The sequence below is a fragment of the Sus scrofa genome, chromosome 18, assembly GCF_000003025.6.
Source record: "Sus scrofa isolate TJ Tabasco breed Duroc chromosome 18, Sscrofa11.1, whole genome shotgun sequence".
Taxonomy (NCBI): Eukaryota; Metazoa; Chordata; class Mammalia; order Artiodactyla; family Suidae; genus Sus; species Sus scrofa.
The window spans coordinates 53352730-53378674 of record NC_010460.4 but is presented as its reverse complement, the minus strand read 5'-3'; the positions used below and the strand labels follow the sequence as shown (position 1 = coordinate 53378674).

Genomic DNA, 25945 nt, shown 5'->3' with positions numbered 1-25945 from the left:
TGTCGTCATGGCAACCGACAGTCTGTGGCCCAGGAGACACGGTACTGAGCCAAAACTGGCAGGAAGAGACACTGAGCAGCATCTGCGGGGGCTGATACGGCCGAAGTATCGGGTCGGGTCCCCTGTACGTGAAGAGAGAAGGAAGTGTCAGAATCATATTGGTGGTGGTGCGTCTACCAGGAATGATCCCTGAGCTGACAGAATGGCTGGAAGATGTGCTTGCAGGCCCTGGTTGAGTTGCATGTGCTACTGGTTTGTATGCCCACATCCAGCCTTTTGAATCAGCATCGCCATCACCAGTGCTAATCCCACAGTCATTAGAGAGGAAGAAAAATGAAAATGATTCTAGGTTGTGGGTGTAAAGGTGAAGAAGAAAATACGTTTGCTCTGTTTAGTACAACACATTACTGTATCCCAGATTTATCTAAATTGTTAGCTCTGATTATCATGGAGAGGGGTAAGTGATAATTTTACCTTGTAAAATGGACACATCAGGACTTAATAGAGTGTTCTTTTTTGCATCAGGACAAACAAACGAACAAACAAAAAATCCCAGTAAAGCCTGATGTGATTGCCTCATGTTTTCAGACGTCTGCAGGGACTAGAAAGGATGGAGACGTTAAGAAGGACGGGTCTTTGCTGATCACTTAACGTCACTTAGAAAAAGTGGAATTAAAAACAGGAATTGTTAGAACTCTGCTTTTAAGGCTGCAGTGGCATTGTACCTGCAACACATTTCTGTGTAGCGCTCAATAATTTAGAATATTAAAACGCTGAAGCTAGCCGTAACAGACTAGCATCTTTTTCCGTCTACAACTGAGGGGAAGGCCCCGAAAATGGAAGGGCCTACCTATGGGTCACACAGCTTCTGAGCTTTGTCATCCTTGTCCTCCTTACATTGAACTTCAATTCAGCCCAGAAAGCTGAAACAAACTTGGAGAAGAGTCCTTTGGGCCTTAATATTTGGAAAAATTGTGTGCATTCTCTAAGGACTGAGCTCTGTGCTCACGGGCCAATCACACCATATGGCTTTGCAGCAAATCCTCCACACCCAGTCATAGCACTGCAAATGCCGTTTCACTGCCTTTGCAGATTAGACTCAATTTATGACACTGGTCAGGGAAGGCTTCACTATGTATATCAAACAAAACAACATGAAAGGCTTCACTATGTATATCAAACAAAACAACATGAAAGTTGTAAAATTTAACAGCCCGAAAATAATAAAATGAAGGGGACAAAGGGGAAGTAAAGCAAGAGGTAGTTGTAAATGCGCTAAATTCACTTTAATTAAAGAAAATGAACACCGTGTCAAGTGACACAGCAAGTAACAATTTTAAGTTTTTTATCTAAAAGTTATATTGTTAACTGTCAAAAGTCTAAAAAAAAAAAACCCCAGAAACTGTTTAAAATTTATTATCTTTTGGAGGATTTTTTTGCTTTAGACCATTTCATGTTGTTTAAGCTTTTAGATGTGGGTGTATACTTTTTTAAGACTAAAAAAGTCTTTTCATCTATAAGGATTTGGTTAAATAAATCCTGTACAGCCCTAAAATGCAATACTTGACCTCCATTGAGAAATATAGGGTTGCTGTAGTTATTCCGATATAGAAGAATGTCTATGATGAAAGAATAAGAGGAGGAATGAAGAAATTAAGTTGTAGAGTCTCACACACGCACACACACACACACACACACTCGCACGTCATGTAGACCCCATCTGTGCATGTGTGTGTGTTTCTTTGTTGTGTATGTTTCTCTACATTTCTGTGTTATAAAAAGAGATATGGAAAGACATACACCCAAGTCCTAGATTTGAGAGGAGAAGAAATGAGGAATAAGAACTTTCTTTTTTAAAAAAAATTCTGTATCATTTGAATGTTTAAATAATAATATATTGATTTTAAATTCAGTATTTTAAGATACTAAAACAAAAATCACACAGCTAAACATTTGATGAAATGTTTCACAAATATTTTCATGTTTAAATTTAACACAGACTCTTTTAAGTATAATGTTACGTAGAGATAAGAAGCTTCCTAAATTATTTATTTGAGTGTACTTCTGACATTTTGGGAGTAGGTATAAAATAAGAAAGTGTTTTAAGAAAAAATATAGAGCAGTTGGACTCAGTTTGAAAATAAGTAGTATAATGAAGATCCGTCTTTGGAAACTAATGGATTTTTAAATATAATTATTAAAAATTTTTGTTTTAAACAGGTATAATTTCTCTAACCTAAACAGTAAATGGGATTTTTGCGAGATTTTCTTTTCCCCCTTCCCCATTAATCTACTTTACTATCTTGAAAAGTTTAGCAAATGAATAGAAAGTCATAATGAAAGCTGTTGTGATAACTATTGTCTTTCACATTTATTGGTAGTGGGGCCAATCCCAACTGGCGGTGCCCCCTCTCTCTTCTCCCAGACCAGCTTTGAAAGTCAAGCTCTTTGTTTAATTGGCTCAGAGGGAGCACAAAGAAAAATAAACAGTAGGTTGAAATTTGAGCTTGAAAGTATTGAAGGTTTCATGGTTTTTGGGTTTTTTTTTTTTGACTTTTGTTAAAAGTGTAACAGAAAAAGTAACCTCCAGCTCCCTTAAGATCTTTGGCTGAAAACTGGCAATTTTGAAGCAAGTGAACAGATTATTTTGGCAATAAAAATCAAACGCGCTGTTGTACACTTAATGTTTCATAATGTTCCCTCCATAAAATTCTCAAATTTGAAAAAGAAATTAAGGGACACTAAGTTTTCTCATTTATAATAACATACAAGATAGTACAATATGCAAGGTAATATATAAGATATACAAGACAATTACATGTTCCAGTGGTGTGGAGCTTTAAGTGTGCAGGCTGTGCACGTTAGTAAGTGCTTGCACTGTTAGTTTTCATTATTTATGTCTGTATGTGTTTAAACATATTTTTGCTTATCTTTTGGATATTGAAATGTCCTTGAAACAAAATGTGTTCTGTGTGTGAGATCAGAAAGTAGTAAAATGTGATTTGCCATTTTTTCCCGCGTCTGAATGTATTAATCCTTATTTTAAGAAGAGAATACAAAACAAAAGGACAGTTCAGGGTCCAGTTGTTCCACATGCATCATGAAACAAATTCTCGTCTAAAGTGAAAAATGTTACCTTTATCGTCATTCTTTTCTCAAGCATCTCTTTTCTAAAAGAAATTACTGAGAATGGAATAAAGATTTTCATTCGTTTAGGTGGAGGGTCATGGTGAAATAAAGAAACAGATTCAATATTTAGTTTCTCCTTTCCCGCTTGTATAGACATAGCGAAGTTATGGTCCAGGCCTGGTAGTTCCTAATGTATGTGTTTGTCTGTACTTTCTCTTCATCCTCTGAAGAGCATGTCTTGGTCTTCCTCAGTGGATAAATATCAGCTGGTTTTGTGTGTCTGTTTGTGCTAGATAGAGGGTGGGTACCGTTCTGCACAAACCATCGAGTCACCGCAGAGTTGCGCAAACGTCTGGAGCAGCAGCGTCTGACGCCGACGGTCCGGTGGCCCCGCTAGAATGCGTTCGCCCTTCCTTCTTTTGGTTACAGCAACGGTATGGCCTCCTTTGGGGCACTCGCTCCCCTGCTTCCAGACCCCCCAGGAGACTCCCGCCGGAGGACATCCCTCCTTCCGAGCAGTGCACTCCCTGGGGTGCGAGAGCATACAGCACACGCGTCTCTGCCCCAGCCAGGTTCCCAGAGCTCCCGCTTCCCTTCCTGCCTGCATCCAGCGGGCCTGTACCCCGACAACGAGCACCAGCAGAAGAGGGAAGCCCTGGGGCCCTGACTGTCAGGGTGCAGTCACGGCCTTCTCATTCGGTCTCAGAGTCCTGCCAGGATCCTTGTGTGAGGGTGAGCTTGTGGCTGGACCTTTGTAAACTTTTTGTTGAAGTGAAATTTTCTCACAGGATTTCCTCTCATTTTGGTTGACGTCACCGTTTTCTGCTTGTAAATTAGGGCATGTGCAATCTGTTCTCTTGAGGTGTGTGAAGCTAAAATCATTCACTCCTGAAGACACCTCTCTGACTTTTATGCAGAGTATTCTAGCACAACAGCTCAGGAGGAGTACTGGTAACATAGGCATTTCCTTGTTTCTCCTCTGATTGAGCAAGATCGTCTCATATAAAAGTAACGCATCACCAGTGTGCCCCGTCTGAAAATGGAGATGGACTCTGAAAGGAGGGAAAAAGCAGTCACGCATAAGCTCCCCTAGAGAAGAGATTGTCTGCTAACATTCTCCGTGTTTTCATCAGGTCCCATCTGTACATTATTTTCAGTTGAAATCACACTATGCAGACAATTTTATAAAGTTCCGTGATCTACTGGACATTTCAGGTTATTAACAACTTGAAGTAATTACATCATTAAAATACAAATTGTCCAATAAAATGCATTTTATAGAAATTTGGAGATATTTAAAAAGAAAAAAAAACTATCATGTATAATACTACTACACTGAGGCAACCGCTAGTAGCATCTTAGTTCTCTTTTGTTCTTTTTTTAAATACATTTTCCTTTTCCACATTTGATGTAGTGTTATATACTTCCCTATAAACCCTTTATTTTTGCTTTATGTCACAGAATTTTCCCCTAGCATTATAATTTTACATTAAAAATCTCTGTTTGCATTTTTGATGGCTGCATCATAGAATACCACAATTTAGGAAACTATTTGGAGCTTAATTTTTTGGTGTGTTGTTTGTTTACGAGTGAGACTGTTTATTACGGGACTTCTTTAAGTGGCAAGTGAATAAAGGGTATAGCAGGTAAGGAGGAGTGCAGGAAGGGATCTGGGGGCAGGGCCAGTAGCCATGTGTGAGGGGAGGACAGCTAGAGCAAGTGCCGGGGAGCATTTAGGCCCATCCAGCACAGGGCACTGCTGTGGGACACCAATCTGTCTTCCAAGAGTTCTCGTGCCAACAGGCCGCAAGAGCTAAGCAGGAGCGCCGAGAATTGCTCCAGCCATTTTAAGTGCAATTTTGTAATCTGAAAGACGGCCTCGCAGAGCTGGAGGGATTGACTTGGTTTGCAACACCTTAGCACTCCGTCATGCTGTGGACAGAGAAACGTTTAAATTAAAGCTATTCCAGTGTTTTCCACAAAGACCAAAGGCATCCACATGAGGTTACTGCAAGGTCAGCATTGACTTTGGTCTGTTGAAAACCCAGAGGATGAATTTGGCGGGTTGAAGGATTTATCTTGGATAGTGAAATTAAACATACATTTGTACATTTCTTTTATTGTAACTTTTCCTTCAGAACGTTTTCCTCTTGCCAGGTATCTACTGCTGCTTTTATTGGCTATCAAACTACTGTCAGTTAGAAAAAGTTAATCACTGTAAATTCTTCAGTCACTGTGGTGTTTCCATTGCTTTGCTGTCTGGGTACTGTTTCCTTTCTCCCTCTCTCCCTTCTTTTTAATTCTTTTCTTTAGATTCGTGGTATAAAACCTTTCTTCTATTTAAAGCGAATGGGACTAGAATGTGAAAACTAATACAGAAACGTAGACTTCTGGTTCAAGATAATATCTTGATGATGCATATTTAGCACTCTTTTCTCTGACATCACCGTTAAAATGATCAAAGAAATAAAAAAATAGAGAAACTTCAGATTAGATACACACACACACACACACTCACACACACACGAAAAAAGAGAAAAAGAAAAAAGAAAGGAAGAGCACGGAAAAGAAAAACAGGACACCTACTAACCCACTACTCACAAAAGAGAAATTTTGAGGGACTTCAAGAATCCATGCGAGACCTAATCTAGGTGAAAATCAGCCAACCTAACTTTTATCTCCTGCGTAGGAAAACCCTGTGCGGGACCTAGAAGGACAGAAGCCCACAGAGACCCTGACGTGAGAGAGAAGGAGAGGGAAGTGCGAGTCGGCCAGGGGAGCCCCGAAGGGCAGCGTCTGGCTTCACACCTGCCGGACTCAGAACCGCAGGCCGTCGGCTCAGCCTGCTTGTGCTTTGCCGGGACGATGCCCTCACTAAAGGCATCACGGAGACAGTGGCTCCATGTAAGAGCAGTTGTTTTCAAGTAGAGAAAAGAGGAAATGCCCCAGCTGTCTTTGAGCTACTGTAAGAAATGTGATTACAAAACAGGACTAGTGTGACTTTGCTTTAGCCAGAACTTTAGAAAGTAGCAGGTCGGACCTTGATTTGGTGAATGAAATGGGGCCCTACCGCAGAGTCACCAAGGTGATTGTACCAGTTAGAGAAGTGGCTGGTGCCCAGCTCATTCTGGGTTTCTACCGTAAAGAAGTCAGCAGTCGACCTTCTGGGTAGGGTCCCCTCTCTGGTAATCACAGAGAGAAAATAGACTGAGTACAATTAAGTATGAAAGTCAAACCCTCTGCTTTCGTTAGGACTATACAGCGTCTCCTGGGACAGCGTCTGGTTCAACTCATGTCAAGTGACGAAACGAAATAAACGTGGATCGCCATGTTAAGGATGAAGCAGCGGCAAGAAAAAACTGTTCTCCCCTCTCCCCAACTTTACCGAGCTCTAATAGACAAATTTATAAGGTAGTTAAAGTGTACAGCGTAACAGTTTGATACATTATTCATTGTGAAAGGACTCCCCCATTGAGATAATGCGTCTGTCACCTCAGAGTCTTACTTCTTTGGGTGAGAACATATAAATTTTAATCTTAGGTTTCAATTGTGCAATAAAATGTTATCACGAAAAGTTAACATCTTCTACATTAGCTACTCCGAGAAAGACACCTCATTGTATTGTTTAATTGTAGAATCTAACTCATAGAAAGGGGAGAAAAGTGATTGTCAGAGGCTGGGGTAGGAGGTAGAGGTTGGTAAAAGGAAACAAACTTTAAATCATAAAATTAATTTATGAAAAAAATATTAGTTCCAAACACAGAGGTCAATCTAAGGAATCTAGAGCAGCTATTTCATCACCACTCTCACTGCAGAAAATAAACCTACTAAAATATTAACAGTAAAATGTTTTTTAAAAATATGTGTTTTTTTGGAGTTCCCGTTGTGGTGCAGCAGAAACGACTCCGACTAGGAACCATGAGGTTACGGGTTCGATCCCTGGCCTCACTCAGTGGGTTAAGGATCCAGCGTTGCTGTGAGCTGTGGTGTAGGTCGCAGATGCAGCTCGGATCGGGTGTTGCTGTGGCTCTGGCGGAGGCCGGTGGCTACAGCTCCGATTAGAGCCCTAGCCTGGGAACCTCCCTATGCCACGGATGTGGCCCTAAAAAGGACAAAAGACAAAAAAAAAAAAATTGTTTTTTAATTGATGCTAAGCTACATCATGTAAAATAAAACTTGACTTCAGTGAAAAGTAGATTATATGATAGAAGCAGTGAAAAGTAGATTTATTGCTCTAGGAAAATAAATTAGTGGAATAGTAGTTAAGCACTCAAAATTTTCCTGTAACTTAGAGGAAAAGTCTGAGATAATTATGAGGAAGAAAAGGTAAGAGACAAGGAGGAAATGCCTAGGAGTAAACGTACTTATAATAGAAATTTATAGTATTCACAAGGCATGTGGAAAAGGAGCAAAATTATTAAATCATTGAAAAAATTCCCTGTGTTTAAAATTTGATTTTTAGTTTTTGACAGAGGAAAAAAAATAATGAAGATAATTGGACATAAACATATTTAGGTGAAATATTTTAATTTCTGATAATGTAAACATTTTATAAGCCTCCAGTAGGGAATGAAAAATAAGTTGCTGTAAACAAAAGGAGGAAAAATTCCAGTTGACATCAGCCATCTCAGGAGCACTAAATATTATTAGGTAGCAGGAGTCATGTCTGTAGTTTTCAGTGAAAAAAATTCTCAACCTAGAATTCTGAATCCATTGGAACTATCACCATGAAAGCAGCGGAAACACATTCTCAGTTATGAAAGTTTTACAGAGTAATACATTTCTTCTGAATGACTACAGGTCATATGCTCCAAAATAAATAACTAGCTTTCTCATATAGTAGCAATAACCAATTTAAAACTATAACAAAATATTTTTATCAAGCAACAAAAGTATAATATAAAATATCTAGGAATACATTGAATGAGAGGCGTGCTCAACATGGGCGTATGATCCATTCAGCAAGTATTTAATATATACCAGCTCTCTAATACTGAGAACACACTGTGAGGGACACACGAGAAAGATGAATGTGAACATCAGGCACCTCGGTGAGAAAAATAAACCTTAAAAACATATCAGTTATCCTGCAAATGCATCTGTCATCTCACTTTTGTCTCTCTCTCTGTCTATCTACTAATTTAAACTCTTCCCTGATTTACTTTAGGAATGAAGATTTGGAGAGTATTTATATAGATGTATATGAGCATATGATAGGAAAGGGTTTTTTTTTTTTTTTTTTTAAAAAAAAAAAGACTGATTTTGGAGGGAGAGGTGCAGAGAATTTTTTTAAAATTCTTGAACTTTTATAGTTAAAATACGCTAGTGTTGGTATGAGCCCAAGACAAAAGAGAGATAGAATACCATCCGGTTTATAAAGAGTGCCCAGCGTGTGTATCTGTATTAATATTTGATTAAAGTGTCTTTTCAATCCCTGGGGAGAATGGATAGTGTGAAGATTGGGCCACCTGGTTTAAAAAGATGTAAATGTTAGAAAAATATTGGTGAATGTTCCTCTCATTCCTGAGTAAAGAGCTGTTTTTAAAACATGCCTCCGCAGTTAAAAACCGTACAGGGAAAGACTGATGAGTTCAACATCCATGGCAGAGACATCTAGCTGTCCGACCAGTCCCAGCCTCCTCCTCCATAGTGTAGAGTGACTGCTGGGAAGCAGCTGTCTGATCAGCTGCGTTTTCTATGCGCTTGCATCGAGGGGAGGCCACATGGGTACTTCTTCACCGAGGGGTGTGTGCATGTGAAGGGCTTTTTTTCTGGGCCAGGATGACTGCGGAGCTCGACCTTCTCAACATCTGTTTGTCTACTCGATGCAGAGGCATCAAACCTGTGCATTCTGTGGCCCCACAAAATGGAAACACTGGGGCCTAAAATCACTGCATGCAAAATAGCTGCCCACGGGCCAGGAAGTCACGGCATATCAGCACACTGCATTCCAACTCAGCAATAAAATGGAATGCGTATTCAATACATTATTTCTATCAGTGGATCATCCCAATTGTCCATCAGCAGTTGAAAGAAAAACAAACCATAGTATATTCATAGCTAAACAATCAGGAACTTTTTATGTAGAAATTCCTAGGCTCAAAAGAAAAATTAAGACAGAATCTGCCCACAGCTATTTACGTCAAGTGATTTCTTTCCAAAAATATACTCTTACTGTCTTATAGGTCAGTTGGTTAGACCACAGAAAGGAGGCCAAAGCCTGCACGCCCTTCTGTGGTCCACTTAGCCTGGCTCTCAGTTGCTCATCTGGCAAATGGAGGTAAAAAACCTGAAGCATTTGTGTGAGTCCAGAAATCACGTTCAAGAAGCAACTGGCACATAGTGGACAAGAAACGAAGGCAGATAAAATTATTGCCGTTATTAATGTTGTTATTATGACCATACTTTCTTGCCAGTTGATTCAAAAATTAATTTTTTTTTGTCTTTTTTCCATTTCTTGGCCACTCCCGTGGCATATGGAGGTTCCCAGGCTAGGGGTCGAACCAGAGCTGTAGCCGCTGGCCTACGCCAGGGCCACAGCAACATGGGATCTGAGCCACGTCTGCAACCTACACCACAGCTCACGGCAACGCCGAATCCTTAACCCACTGAGTGAGGCCAGGGATTGAACCCACAACCTCATGGTTCCTGGTCAGATTCATTAACCACTGAGCCACGACGGGAACTCCCAAAAATTAATTTTTAATATTAAGGGTATATCCATCAACCATCCCTTCTCAGGATATTAGGCCTGAGTTTTGGTGTTGCAAAAAGGACTATTAATGAAATGACTAACAACGACTTTTGGTTGAGTCTTAGTCTTTTTCTTAGATCTGTTTAAACTGTTTGTCCATAGAAATCTGTTAAGCTTTATATTGAAGAAAAAGTAGCCCCCTCCTTTTAGAAGAGCTGCCATGTTTCAGGATTCAGTGGTTAGAGTCATACCCAGAGGTCAGAAAGGAAGGGCAGGATTAGGTAGGTGGGATCCGGGATGGATGATGACCTTGGGAGGGACTAAGGTCAAGGTCTGAGTTACTTCCAGCAGCAACATCTCTGTAAGTGCATTCTCCCTTACAATGTTTTTATTTTCCAAAACACTCCCCCCAGTGTCATTGTTCTGGCAACGCTCAGTTCCATTTCTCTCACAAGTCGACATGTAAGATATAGTAGTCTCTGGAATAACTCTGGGCACATCGTCCTTTCTGTGTTCCTTTTTTTGCGACTGCACCGGCCGTTTACCCAGTCCTCATAACAGAAAACACTGGAAGTCAACCTCGCCTGTCTCTTTTTTCACTACACAGGCAGACAGACGGACACATATCAGATAAGCAACCAGGTGCCTTAGTCCAAGATCTCTCCATACCCGCGTCCACTCTCCAACTCTGGGCCACTCTCACTCTTGTCAGAATGATTTTCTTCCTTCCAGTCTTGTCTTCAGTCATTGCAGCCAGGAATCTTTTGAAAATGCAAATCGGATATCATTTTCTTGCTTAAATATTATATAGTTTTCCATTTCCAGCGTTCTGAAATCTCAATACACTCCTGCTAGTCTCTACTCTCTGACTCACTGTTTACTATCTGCTGCCTTATGCTTGGCCCTACCATTATTTAAGTATTTCCTGTCACCTGGAGATGCTGGTGCTTCTTAGCCTCTGGGTCTTTTCCCAAGTTACTCCTCCTGCCTGGAAGTCACTGTTATGATGGCCAGTGGTTGGCCCTTGGATGATGTGATGATTAATTGTGTCTGTCTTCTTGACTGGGCAGAGGGATGCCCAGATAACTGGGTAAGCATTTCTGGGAGTGTCTGTGAGGATGTTTCTCAAAGAGAGTAGCGTCGAATCTGTAGACTGAGAAGAGAAAACCACGCTCCCCAATGTGGGTGGGTGTCAGCCAGTCGATTGAAGGCCTGAGTAGAACAAGAAGGCTGAGGAAGGGTGAAATTGCTCCCTCTGCTTGGACAGCCACCTTCTTCTGCCTTCAGACACAGGCATTCCTGGTTCCCAGGCCTTTGGACTCAGGATGAATCACACTTCCGGCTTTCCCGATTCTCCAGCTTCCTGTCCTCAGATCACAGAACGTACCAGTCCTCATAACTGTGGGAGCCATTACCTAAAATACATCCTTTCACATATATCCTATTGGTTTGATTTATCTAGAGAACCCTGACTAATACAGGCACAGAACTCAGTACAGATGGGTCTTAGTTTCCTTTAGTTGTGTAAACCCCCCCCCCCAAAAAAAAAAAAACAACCTCTCACACACACACATCCAGGTCCAACTCAGAAGTTTTTTCACTGCCAGCTCCCTGGTTCTGGAAGGCATGCTCACAGAAGGAATGCCACACTTCCTTTCTGTGCAGTTCTCTGGGTCCAGCTGTTTTCCCATTGGTCCCTCTAAACGTGCCCAGATCGGCTCTCTGATCCAACCTCATCTATTGTAACTTACACACATTCAGAACAGAGACCAGCGCTTAATAACAATCGTAACAAGCACTTAGTTTTTTGAGTCCTAGAAAACTCTACTTATTTGCGCAGTTGTCTGCTGATCATCAAAAAGGAGCCTCAGCTCATGGTTAATAAGAATTGAGGAAGCCAGGTCCTAAAGGCGTTTCTCAGGATTTGTACGGATTCAGCACACTCCACTCCCCCACTGCAGACCTGGTCTCGTCTCACATGTGCCAGGACCCTTCGTTTTGATGTCACTTCCTCCTGGAAGATTTCCCTGACACCATCCCCCCAGCACCTTGGTCTCGTTACGTTCCCCCACCAAGAGTTCCTAAATACCCTTTACTTCCTTCCCTGTGACTTTGGTTATGGGTGGACTGTTTCTTCCCTTGCTCTGAGCTTCCTGAAGGCAGAGTGTGTGTTTGTCAAGGTCCTCACTGTATCCACAGAACCTGGCCTATGGTGGCTACACAATAAATAGAGCTGAACAAATAAACCACGAATTGTGGCAAGAGTAGAGATTGCCTTCAAAGTTTATCTCCACTTTTCCCCTTTATCCCCAGGAGACCCCATCCTCCAGAATTCAGAGAAGAAAGTTGAACCCTTCGCACATTAAGCCTATCTTAAAAGCTGCTTTTAGAAACTCCAGTGCACACTCACACACCATTATATGTTATTTCAGGCTGGTGTAATAATAAAACTGTCAATCCTATGAATAAGAACTGTTTCTTTACTTGGATTCTTGCTCATGTGCGTGTATATTTATGTATTACTAGAAAAGCAGCATTCTTAAGATTTCTTAGATTGTTTTGATAAGATGTGACTACTTTTCCCAGCCTTTCTTATTATAAGAATCTTTAACAAGCGCCTTAAGCAGTTTGCACATGCTACCTTACATTTTCATGTGATGTAAAGTATAGTGGAATCCTTTTTTTTCAAAGGATTTTCATATTAATATTTAAATAATGAAACTACTTCTGCTTCTGTAACAGCCTTTGTGAAAATAGACTAGTTGTCAGTGTTTATCCATGGGAAGCACACCAGTTTTTTAATTTTCGGTGAGAGATAATTATCAATGACTATTATTTATAGGGCAAAAACTTTAAACCATATATATTTAATTTCACATACTTCTTTATTTAGGGGTATTAGCTGTAAAAACATTTTTGTGATGTTTGCTACTCTAGCAATTTAATGCTTGAATTCGCATGACCTTTAAAAACAAAACGAAACAGTTTAAACCATTAAATGAAGATGTGTGGCTCCACAAAGAGCAGGTCTCATGTATAAGACCATAAGGAGCAGCCAGCTTCTGGGTCCCCTGTCCCCCTGATCACCACGGCCTTACCGATGGTAGTTAGAAAAGTGGGCCAGAGGTATCAGCTTCTCCCAGCCATAGAGGCCGCTTTTGGACAGTGGGATTCATGAAGGAAGTAGAAGTGGTACTCTCCGTCTCCACTGAAGAATGAAAAATGATAGGGAAAACAAGGAAACGAAGAAAGAATACATGGAGTTTCAGACTTTGCCTTGGTCAGAGGACCAACCTGACCTCCCCATAGTCTCCATGCTCTTCCCCATTCTGCCGCCATTGACAGTGAACGTCTGTTTGTAAGTCCAAGGGGACAGTGGGACGTGATGGTGAGTTCCTTGTTGCTTCATTCACCTCCAGAAGAATCGCCTCTGGATGCCTCCTGAGCACAGAATCCCAGTGGACCCACGATGCATGGAAGTTTGTTGAGGCTCATTGTGTGGAGAAGGTGAATGTGTTATGTTTATGACAATGTGGAGACATTGACACCCCTGAGAGCCCGTCTTTTCTGTTCAGAACAGGGGACAATTGCCTTCCAAGACACAACCAGCCAAGGAATCCTAGCATTTCCTTTCCTAGTCCTGGTACGTCCCTGTAGTAGCCAACCACAGACCCTGAAAATAATTGACATTAAAGGGGAGGGAAAAATAGGGCAGCCTGTAGATCTTGTGCCTTCCTGTCCTTCCTTACTCACCGTAAGCCCAAAGTAGAGAGTGTTGGTAAAATGTGCCTGTATCAAGAAATAAGAATAGCTGAGTTAGTTTCATGCAGTGTTTCTGCTGTGCTGGTAAGAGAGAAATACATATTTACGTATAAGTTATGGATGTGAATTGTCTGATTTTGGTGATTTCAAGTAGGAGTTAAGTGCTCTTATCTTTACATCTAAACCTCTCATTGCACAGTAGTAAAATTTTTAGTACTATATTTTAGTACTTTTAATGGCACTTTTCCCTGTTTTTTGAACAAGGAGTTCTGCCTTCTTATTTTTCACTGAGCCCTGCAAATCACATAGCTAGCCCTGCTTGAGACAAAAGACGGAGGAGAAGTCAGAGCTCACAGTGGCAGCCCCGGGTACACTTGTGTGCATCCCAGCGGTCTCTAAGCATCACTGTCCTCGCTCTTGAACTTGTAACCTTTATTTCTCGTCAGCTTCTGAATTCCTTATATTTTGTCTTAACGAGGCCACACTTACTTGTTGCTGGAGCACTCCCCCATTCCAGATTCCAGTTGCAGATTTAGCAACTTCCAAACAGAGGTAGAGGTCTTTGGATGTTTTCATTCGTTCAGTGTTGAGAACCTGGGATGTGGCCACACACGCCTGTTGCATATGCACTGATGCAGACTAAAGTCTGCCCTTGAAAGTTCCTGTGTTGAAGCCCAATCCCCTGTGATGGTATTTGGAAATGAGGCCTTTGGGAGTATCCAGGTTTAGATGAGGTCATGTGGGTGGGATCCTGTGACAGGATTGGTGCCCTTATGAGAAGAGACCAGAGCTCGCTCGCGCTCTCTCTCTCTCTCTCTCTCTCTCTCTCTTCACCATGTGAGGACACAGCAAGAGGGCTCTCATTAGAACCCAACTGTGTTAATACCTTGATCTCAGAGTTCCAGCCTCTAAACTGTACAAAGTGCATGTCTGCAGTTTAAAAACCACCCAGTCTATATTTTGTTATAATAGCTAAGACATGAACACATGTGCTTCCTGCCTTTGTGGGAGAAATAGACATTAATGAAATAATCACAAAATTAAATACAAACTGAAACTGTAGAAAATGCTACAGAGAAAAATAACAGGGTGCCAAGGAAAAGTGCATGGGTGACCTGATTTAGATTGGGGTGTTCTGGGAAGATGGTGATGGTTTAGGGAACAGTGCCGCTGGCAGAAGGAACAACATGTGTGAAAGTGGAAGGAGTTTGGTGTGGGGAAAACTGACAGAAGGTCCGTGTGCCTGTAAGTGTAAACACTAGGGGAGAACCGTGGGGGCTCCTGTTGTGCTTTTTTTTTCCCTCTTAAGCTCTATTTTGCTTCATACCTTTTATGTTACTGTAACTGCGGGATGAAGTCTGTCTCAGTAGATGAAGCACGTAGTAACCATAGTTTCTGGACTTGAAACCCAAGCGCAGAGTCAATGAAATGCCAATGTGCACAAGAACTTTGACACTTTGCAAGTCACTCTTCTCTTTGTACATCTGTCACTTCATCTTCATCTGTACATGACATTAGCCACCTTTAAAATGAGTGACAATCCGGGAATTTCCATTATGGCTCAGGGGTAATGAGCCCGACCAGTCTCCATGAGGACTCTGGTTCAGTCCCTACCTCAGTCAGTGGGTTAAAGGATCTGGCGTTGCCGTGAGCTGTGGTGTAGGTCGCAGATGCAGCTTGAATCCAGCGTTGCTGTGGCTGTGACATAGGCCAGCAGCTGCAGCTCCAATTCAACCCCTAGCCTGGGAACTTCCATATGCTGCAGGTGCGGCCCTAGAAAGACAAAAATACGTGAGAGGAGTGACAGTACACCTGAAGCCCCTGACATGGCCCTCACAAAGAATAATGCCCAGCCAGTGAGAGTTAGTATTAGGAGGAGGCCAGGACAGGATGTTGGAGATCTGAACTGACTCCCAAGAGCCGAGTCCACAGCCGGGTGCTCTTCAGCTGTGACGGGGACTGTGGCCGACACCGTACATCTCTTATGGTCCTTGCCCACCAAGCACTACATGTTAGTGTTGGGATAAGCCAGTTGTTCTCTTAAGAAATAATTTCGGAAATCACAGACATCGTCAGTCTGGTTTCAAACACAAACGCCCAGGAGAGGAATTAGCCCCACCCCTCTAAACCGTGGGCGCCCACTTAAAGTGGATGTACTTAAAATGGCCATTCTGGGTGCACTGAAGAATCGAATGCCAGTCAGCAAGTTTAATTTCATAGGTTGAAACTCTGAAGCTATGGAAAGGGGACGAGTGAACTCCCTCCTGAACTCATGTTTTTACTGCCCATCTGCCTAGCTGGATTCAAAGGATTACGGCGAAGTCTCTTCATGCAGAAGCATCCTGGTGAGCTCAGTGGTGCATTTCAGACACTGTGAGAACTGCCCAGCGTATTTCTCAGGGGCTTTATGTGTCAGAAATAGGACAGAGCTCTCCAGTCCTCTCAACTGAACCTTGAATGATCCGTTTACCTCGTTATTCAACAAATATTGATTGAATTCCTACCATGGCCTAGGTACTGTTCTAGGTACTGAGGCAGAACCTTTCATTATGATTCCAACAGCAGAGCCTAATCTCAGAAACTAGTATGCAATCTGTCTGGCAAACCACAGCACCAGTCTCCATTACAAATAAAGGCTATGCATTAAGACACTAAATTGTTGCTTTATAGAATTTTCTGTAGATATATCGAGTATTTTTTTCCCACTTGCCAGCCTGACAAACCGGCAAAAAACACCTTTTATTTAAACATGTCACATTATCCACTTCTCCTTGCTAGAACTTATCTTACTCTAAGAAATACATTGTATTTCTTAGAGTAAAGGTCACTTAAAAGCTATATACCTCGCACAGAAGGTATCCTTTAAGTGTCTGATGAATTAGTAGTTAATAGAAAAGTAACCCTTTAATGAACGACTTTGCTCAGTGTTGAGGTGTGCACCTCATGTTCTCAAGTGAATTTCAAACAGTTGAATATATATAATCAAGCAAGTTGCACCTCTACTCATCAGGCTACACCCAGCATTTTAGTCTGAAAAAGTCAGTAGAAACAAAGATCATATAGAGATTGGCAAAAATAGTTCTAAATTTATGAAAGTTAAGTTGGATCCACTGCAGTAAGAACATTTTGCAAAGGAACCAGCATGCTATGTTTTATAAACAAAGCTTTAGAATGCCTAGCAATAAAAATTTAGATTGTAAGCAATGTATCGAATCATTTAAGTTTTGCAAATGAAAGCCTTTGATCAAATTCAGCCTGCCAGAAGCGTTTTAGTTTTCACATTTAAAAAAAAAAAAAAAAAAAAAAAGCAGTCGAATCTCCTTAGGTAGGGCTTGCTTTCCCTTGTTTAGACACCAACTATTCTACTGCCCTTCAACTCTGCCCTTTGTATTGGTGTGTGGTCCCTAAAAGCATTTGCATTTGGGTCTGACTGCTCTCAGCCTTAGAGCAAAAAGCTCTCCCATTTCATAGAGAACTCAGCATTAAGCTAAAACTGTTAAGATAAAGCTATAGGTAACTAGAATGAGGAAAGTTGTCTAGTTAGGTTTAGATCAGGATTTGGAAAGAGGACATACAGACAAATCCCTTCCCTATAATAAAACACTTAAAGAAAAGGAAAACAATCTGGGTGTTAAAAGCTGTAACTCTTTGAACTCTTAAAATGTTAATAAAAGTATGGGACTTTTTAATAATTATTTTATCTATAGCACTCATTAGTGCTAAAATGAAGTCATCTCTTAAATCAGAACCTTATGATATGTTGATGCTTTTCTAGTTAAGACATGGTGCGAACCAGGGGAGTGAGAGGCCGTGTTGACCAGGAGTGGATGGTGGGGCTTGTTCTGGGTTGGACGTGACCTGTGGGAAGCACCTAGTGAAGACCAGCAGTGGCCTGGCAGTAGCCCACTGTCCAAACTACGCGGAGCTGACCTCCCATCTGTGTCGCATGCTCCCCTCCTCTGCCCTCTTACCTTCCCGGGGGGTCCCTGCTACCATTTTGCCCTTCTGTGGAACAACACTGTCGCTGAACCTACAGGCGCTGAGCCACTCATTGTGAGGCAGCCCTGAACCCTGGTCCCTCCCTCTCCCTCTCCCTCTCCTCCTGGTTCAAGCTTTGCTGTGGTGACCTGTGGTAGCCAGCTGATTCCTGACCTTGACCTGTGCTCCGTTATCAGCCTGACTCTTCCCGGATGGGCACCTGGCTGTCATCTGTTATCACTTGTTTTTTTCTTTTGACCTCTGGTGTGCTTTATATTTTTATGCTTTTGTAAACAATATAACCGGTTATTCTGTTCCTCACTGTACTAGAGCTCCATGATAAAGGAACTTCTCCAGAGACTGATTCTGGACTATTTCAGGGTACAAGTCGGGTTGTAAAGCATCCTAAGATAGAATAGAAACAGAACTATTTATCCGAAAGAGGATCATTTTCTACATTTATTCCGGTGTAACTATTTGACAGGTGGCACCTTCAGGCAGGAGGCATGAGGGGCCACAGCTCACTATACTTGTAGCTTTCAGTTTTTACACTTGCAGACATTCACACAAATGGACCTAATTGACTTGAATTGAACGTATAGGCCTTAGTCACTGACCGGCATCACCTCACAGGTCTTCTGCTCTCTGAGCCGTCCGAGGACGATGCTCTTGTGCTGGGGCTGTGAGCTAGGTGGTCATGGGCGCCATGTAATTGTGCTTCCTTGAGCACGATCCTAGGTGTTATGCTGAAGGCCTAAAATCACTGAGAAGAAAAACTCAGGAGAGCCGAAATTCAGTATCATGTGAGAAGCGTAATGATGCAGCAGCAACTGTTTTGTTGTTGTTTAATGGAGTACCCACTAAGCGCTATGGTTAGGTTTATGAACTCTACTTGGTATTTTTTCATGTATTACATTTTTTTCAAACTTCACAAAGTGCTATCATTCTTTTGTGGAAAAAGGAAAATTCCACTAAATAGCTGAGCAGAGATTCACACTCGGGTCTCTCTGGCATCGGAGTCCATATGCCTTCAGCCTCGCCAGGCTGCCCCGATTATACTCGTGATTTAAAAACTGTGGCACTGGGAGTCAGGAAAGGAAAGCATCCATCTGATTGTGATCCAAACACCAGAAAGGCAGGAAGATAAAATACAGAGAAAGAAGGAAGGTAGTATAGAGGGTAAGGAAGGCATCTGGGAACAGCTTTAACAAAAATAGAAGAGCAATTAAATTGATGTCTTCCAAAATGGTCTGGCCTCACACACCTACAGCCCTGGCTGCTCCGCTTTATCTCATTACATGCCTGGTTATGGATGGGCAGGTTTGCCATCTGTTTAAATAATAGTTTTCTGTTCTCCATGAGCTGAGCTGCAGTGTGGAGGACAATTAAAGCGTCATTTCCACCGCCATCTCTCTCGGCGGGAACTCTGATAGGGCAGGACCACCGTGCCACTGCCACACTGGCATCCGCTCCCAGCTACAATTTCACCGCTCTCCAACTAACCTCCCCACCAGAGGTAAGCCTTCCTGGCCAAGACCCAGGCCGTACAGGCATGAACGCCCGCTCGGAAAAGAACAGAAGACAGATTAGGAATAGTTCCAGTACTCTCCTTCTTGGCAATCCCAGAGTGATGGTTGTGACTTCCTGCAAAATCTAACGATAAGCTAGTTTCAGAAATTCAGTTTAAAATGAGAGGACAGTGATGAGGTTTATTTCAAAAGTGACATGCTTAGAGCTAGAAGTGGAAGAGAAGTCCAGTGGCTGCTCTTCTGACAAAGGAAAGAGATCCAGGTTATCAGTCCTTTGGGGACACCAGAAAGGAGAGACCCAGAATGCTGGCTGCGTGTGGAGGGCGTGAGTAGAGGTACACCTCCAAGACCCACCTTTGGAATGAGAGATGGGCTTCTGTGTTCCCTGTTTAAAATGAGGAAAGCATCACACAGCGATATAAAAATAGTGGGCAACAACTGCCAACTATACACAGTGCTAGGTACTTTATTAATCAATGCGTGGAATCCTGACAACAGTACTAGGATGTAGAGATGGGTATTACTGAGTATTTCCATTTTAAAAGTAAGGAGGTTGAGTTTTAGAGTTTAATTGACCTCTCTGATGTGTGGGTGAGGCAGGATTTTAGGCAAATCAGTGAGAGACATACAACAGTTTGTCTTCAGATTCTGTTCTCTATTGGGTAACTGATAATTTATGGCCCAGACGAGGACATTGGTAGAAGTAAAACCGGGTGCAGTGGCGAATGACGCCAGGTCAACAAGCATAAACCAGGAGCCTGAGCAAACTTCCCTGAAAGGCGATCACGCTATTCACACTGCTTTCCAGTGAAGGTTGAATCAGAATGTGACACTATATCAAACAAGTTCATATTTACTGTCTCCAGATACATGGCAGTCATATCCGTTATTTGTTAGTGAATAATTCTTCTAAAGGATCTGGACCCCTGACACTGCTTGCCTCAACCAGGACCTATGTGAAAAAAAAAAAAAAAAACAACCGAAAAACAAAAAACAGAACTAGCTCTATTCAACTCTAGAGCAGGAAAACCATTAATCTTTTGCATTTTAGGGCCGCGCCTGCGACATATGGAAGTTCCCAGGCTAGGGGTCAAATCCGAGCTACAGCTGCTGGCCTACACCACAGTCACATAAACGCGGGATCCGAGCCACGTCTGTGACCTACACCACAGCTCACGGCAAGACTGGATCCTTAACCCACTGAGCGAGGCCAGGAGTCAAACCCGCAGCCTCATGGTTCTCGTTTCCACTGCACTGCAACGGGAACTCCCGTGGAAAAGCATTTTTGACGACACTGGGAGGGAAAAGCGTAGACCATGGCCCTCTTTGCATGTTTTCTGAGAATTGGCCCTCACAGCCCCATGGGGGTCTGTGTGTGTGTAGAATGTGCATATGTGTATAATATGTGAGTATAGTTGTTTTTAATATTTATAAATATGTAGACATAAACTCATACATATTTTTGAAGTGCCCCTTTTACAGTCTATCATGGTGCTGTTTCTCATTTCTACTGCATTTGAGACTGGTTTGGGTTATTCAGAAATCTTGCAACAAATTGTCAAAAATGGTGATTCTTGTCACTTCTTCAGTGGTAAAGTTGAGTTTGGGTTTAGTGCATATTTCTTCCTTTCTGTTGTGCCTGGATGCCTCCCACATTCTGCTAAAGACCTCTATGGTCTCTATAAGAAATCCCGGTGTTTCCAAGTGAGCAGCTACCAGTATTTATACCGTAAGAAACTTATTGCGCATGAGATCCAAGGGGAAAAAAGAAATCGAAGGAGAAGATGTGTGGCAATATCATAAGTACAGACATCATTATAATGTGTGTCATCAAGATGCTTTAAGTTTCCTTACTTTTTCAGGGCAATTCATCTTTAAAAGCCTGCACTCACTTATGTCCTGGCAGCTCTTTGTCCACGGGCACTGATGTCCAGCCAGGCCACCTTGGAAGCCTGCTCTCTTGATGCAACCTCTGACTTGACTTTTCTTTTCTCTCTCTTCGGAATGCCATCGCGTTAGCCGTGATTTCTCTTTATCATTAGAGTCACTGGCAGTAGAGCATAGCTGACGCCAAAGACATGCAGCAGACCAGAAAGGAGGACCTTTCTGTGAACTTGGAGTAAGATTTGCTCTCGCTTAAGAAAATGCAGGTAATTGTGTCAACAGCACGGTGGGCCACCAGGCAGCACGTGAACGCACGACCGAGGACCATCCTGGTGCTCTTAACTCCCGGCATTCCCATGGCCTTCAGTGTGTCCTCACATAGAGCCTCTCGCGTGAACAGTGGAGTCCTCGCATGTTGAGAGGAGGTCATTGTGAGAACTTCAAAGCCAAGGATTGTTTCTAAGATGCTTGCCCAGATTATACCTCTTCTGGGTTGAATTGTGTCTCCCAAAAGATATGGTGAAGGCCTAACCCTTGGTACCTGTAAATGCGACCTTTTTTTAGAAACAGGGTCATTGAAGGTGAGATTAATTGGGATGAGCTCATTAGGGCAGGTGCTAATTCAGTGTGATTGGTGTCCTTAAAAGAAGGGGAAAATTGGACACAGATAGACAGACAGAGGGAAGATGGAGTAGTGGCGTGCAGAGAAAAGACAGCTGTGTAATGACTGAGGCCGTGGTTGGAGTGATGCTGCCCCCGCCAAGGAGTGCCTGGGGTCACCAGAAACTGAATGAAGCAAGGAGCTGTCCTCCACTGAAAGCTTCAGAGAACCTGGATCTGCTAATACCTTAATTTTGGACATCTGAACCCCAGAACTGTGAGAGGATAAACTTCTGTCGGTTTTAAGCCACTCGGTCGGTTATGATAGCCCTAGGAAACTAATAAAATAGCCAACTAATATTCCAGCTCATACATTTTGATTGTAATATACACTTTTTTATCATGGACACGTTCAATTTCATGACCAGTTCACCTTCCTGATCTCTCCTGAATCCTTAGTTACCATCCCGTCTCAAGCAACCTTACCTCAGGTAACCTAGGTATGATAACTGCCTGTCGATTCGATTATGTGATGCCACGGTAATCCCCATCAGCGCCTCCAAGACATTCTAGGAGATGGCATCAGGTGCCAGTCATGAGACTTCTGGATGGGAGGGAAGCTTTTAAGAAAAATGTCTGTTTTGTTCCTCTGCTAAGTTATGTCAGAAAGTAGGTTCTATCTAAGAAGGTAAGAATCTGAGAAGAAATATTTTTCTATTTTTTAGCAACCCTTAGGAGAAATTTTCCAGGAAACAAAGTATGGGCCTTCATGAGCTATCCCATCATGCAGTTAAAAAGTACAAGTTTACTCTGCACCCCGAATGCAGTAATAATAAAAAGAAGAGAAAAAGATTTGCTCCAGTCTTATTTGGCAGCTTTCCCATCTCAGCACACTTGTTCTTACCTACCATGTTTTGTTGTCTTGAAAAATTTTGAAACAATCTTATGCAGGGCAGAATAAGAAAAGCTGTCTTCCTCTCTGTTACTGTCTTGCACAGTGACTTCAAGCTCAACTGTGAGATTATGTGATCCTCACCCAGCAGATTCCCAGCTGTGCCAGTTTGAGTCAGCACACCCCAAGTGTCTTCCACCAGGGAGAGCTAGGGCCCATCTTGAGCACCTGAAAGGCAGCCTCAGACACCTGATGATCTGAGACCCATGATTCAGTGGTTTACAGTGTAAGGCTCCATCTTTGATCAGCTGGGATTCTTTAACCTTTGGCTCTTGCACCCAAAAACCCCCATCTCAAAATTTCCCATTTACAGTTTAAAATGAAAAGTCTGCAAAGATGCCTTAGGAGGCCGTAGTGTGACTTAAGAGAGTATGTGGGGTGGTGGGTGCCTACTCTCAGGAAACTGAGCTCAGCAGAAACATACTTCTGTCACCTCTGAGTTTATATCACTTAATTCAGAACACAGCAGTGTATCAACTAGTGTCTTAACCTGGGTTCCTGTTGGCTGAGACTAGACGAGGAGTTTGTTTGGGGGGAAGTGATCCCAGGGATCAGGAGTGAGGCACCAGGAAGAGTCAATTAAGAAAGTAAAGCCACTGCAAGGGGTTGTTCTTAGACTGGGTACCACTGAGGTCACGAGGATTTTCTGAGGCAGCTGTTGCACAGTGGCTCAGCCCTGTCTGTTCGAGAGAGGGAAGGGTGGAGCATTTAAACACAGCTTGCTTCGCCCCACTCATTCAGAGTTGCCTAGACAGCGTTAATGCTCTTAAGGTTCCGGGCTGGGTGTGAATGAGTGCCAGAGAGCTCCCTGGAAGTCCCATCTCACAGCATCGGAGCAGCTCCAGGCAGACACCAAAAGTAGGAGGTGCAGCTGGAAGCACTGTGGCCAGGTTATGTCTGTGCATAGTTGGTGCAGTTGGTGAGAGTGAGAGAGGGGCCTTGAAGACAGGAGGCCCTGGCGCACAGGGGAAGCCAGTGCTGGCCATACTTTGCACTGCTCAGTCCCACGTGTGCTCTCCATTAAGTCCAAGCCGTTATTGAGTCTTCCTGGTGGCAGCCAGCAACACTCCGTAAAAAGCCTTAGGACAGGAAGGTTGATGGAGCCAGCTCCATCTAATCACCTACCCCCAACCCTGGAATGTTGATCATTGCTCTCGCCCTACACGACTGCTCATTCTGGGTGTCCCGCATTCTCACCCAGCAGTTCAGCTGATCTCTCTTGCTTTTCAGGCAGGGAGACCTTCATCCCTAAATGTTGAATCTTGCCAGGCATGTCTCTGACCGAGGTTGCTACAGTTTCCCACTTACAGTTACCATTAGGCCTAGAAGCAGATAGAAGCATTCCAGCAAACACCATGGCTTCTAGACTGCCTTTGCTATGTCATAGTAACTGTTATTCTTTATAGTAATAGGGGCAGGTACCCCCTGCAGTTTGGCAACTTCTTTCTTGGTCTGCTACTCTGCAGGCATCATGGGCCACAAACGACCAGGCAGCAGCTGCAGCCCTAGGTGAGTGAAGCTCTTCCTGTATCTCCAGGTAGACGTATTCCTCTCTGACCTCCGAGAGCCGAATGTAGGAGATGGGAGCACACTTTCCACGAGGGGCACAGGGAGAAAGGTCACAGGAGTCACGGTGAGAGGGCTCAGTCCACCTCTGTCTCTGGAGTCCAGATGGTTTGTTCTGCATGTCCCTTTCCTTTGGGAAAGACGGGGGCTGTGTTTGCTGTATATGCCTTTGATGTCATAGAAGGTCCCTTCTCAAGGGACTGACTTCCCCTGAAGCCAGGAGTTCCGGGTTTGTGAGCTGGAAACCGGGCAGAAGATTCTACATTTCCATTGGAATGAATGGATGACGTCTGCCCCCTGTCCTTGTAGTCTCTCTCTCTCTCTCTCTTTTCCCTATAATTACTTGTCAGTGCCTCATCTGTCTTGCCTTTAGGAATATCATGGTCCAGGAATCACTGCCATTCTGCAGGTGACTGTCTTGGTGCCCATAGGAATGATTATGCTTCTTTGACCCCTTCTGGTTCTATGCCACCATCTGGTCTCTCTTTCCAGAATCCCGACATGCTGTTTATACTGAGGCCTCGGCATCACCTACCATTAACCCTGACCTGCAAACAGCCACCATTCAGCTTCTGAAAGAACCTGAGGGTGTCTTCTCTGTCTCATTTAATAACCGCATTCCAATATTTCTCCAACTCTGAGCCTTCTGACCCCTTGGCCAGTAATGTAAGACAGTCCTACCATTTCTGCCTCAGTTTCTCTCAGCCATCACTGCGTCCAGTCTTTGAAGAGCCATTGTGTCTGTGTGTTTGAAGCAATTCCCTGTGTCCTTTTACTGAGATTCTAAAACACAAGTCGTAGGAGAGTGCAGGCGTGTCCTAAGTTCTTCCACATGCAGTGCTGTGGCTGACTCCTCCGTATTCCAAAACTCTGAAGATCCCCCCACGCATGTTTCCCTGGTTCCTGCTGTTGAAAATGAGTTGGATCTTGCAGTGCTCTGGATGGAAGTGCACGTTTCTCCCCGAGGAGCTGTGTCTTGCCGCTGGGGCTGGGCTACAATGTGTGAGAACCGAAGGAACGAGTTTGGAGACCTTGAGGAGGACAAGCAGCAGGCCCCGTCCTGGCTCAGCAGTTAATGAACCCAACTAGCATCCATGAAGACGAAGGTTCAACCCCTGGCCCCGATGAGTCTTCTCAGGATCTCTGGGCAGGAGGAGACTGCTGCGCTCCAGGAATGAGAGAGCTACTTCTGACCTAGAGGGTAAAGGGAGTCTTTTTTTTTTTTTTTTCAGTCTTTTGTCTTTTTAGGGCCACACCCACGGCATGTGGAGGTTCCCAGGTTAGGGGTCTAATCAGAGCTACAGCCAGCAGCCTGTGCAACAGCCACAACCACACAGGATCCGAGCTGTGTCTGCAACCTACACCACAGCTCACAGCACTGCCAATCCCTAACTCACGGAGCGAGGCCAGGGATTGAACCCGAGTCTTCATGGATGCTAGTTGGGTTCGTTAACTGCTGAGCCAGGACGAGAACGCCCAAGGGTAAAGAGGACCTTACAGTTCAGCGTATTTAGGCCCCCCCCCGCCCCAGCCCCCAGTTTTTCCCATCCTAGGTCTTAGGGTTCTACCCTTTTCTTCCCGGGGCTTGTGAATCCTGATTTTGCCTAGTGGCCTTTTGAAGGGCATAATCAGTCTCTTTTTTGTTCTCCTACCGTGGTGATCAAATCCTGTCTGATTTTCATCAGAGTCTGCCTTGTAGCTACAAAAATTAAGATCTCTTAAAATGCCACCATGGAAGCCTTCTGATTTGACAGCATGTTTAGAATTGATTGTTGTCTGTTTCGAGTCATTTTATTTACATTGTTTAGGTTTTAAAAGCAGCTAATGGAAGCCAGCCAGCTCCACAGTCCT

At 43.2% G+C, this 25945-nt stretch overlaps 1 long non-coding RNA gene across 2 annotated transcripts in view; it reads left to right on the top strand.

Annotated features, from left to right (window-relative positions):
* LOC110257602 overlaps positions 1 to 22408 on the top strand; it is a 44450-nt gene extending 22042 nt beyond the window's left edge. Inside the window, exon 3 of one of the 2 annotated variants that reach the window (XR_002340458.1) lies at positions 20955 to 22408. This is a non-coding gene — a long non-coding RNA (uncharacterized LOC110257602). Of the gene's footprint in view, positions 1 to 5818; positions 6760 to 20954 lie in introns of those variants that run through there. The other variant, XR_002340459.1, reaches the window with a different exon arrangement.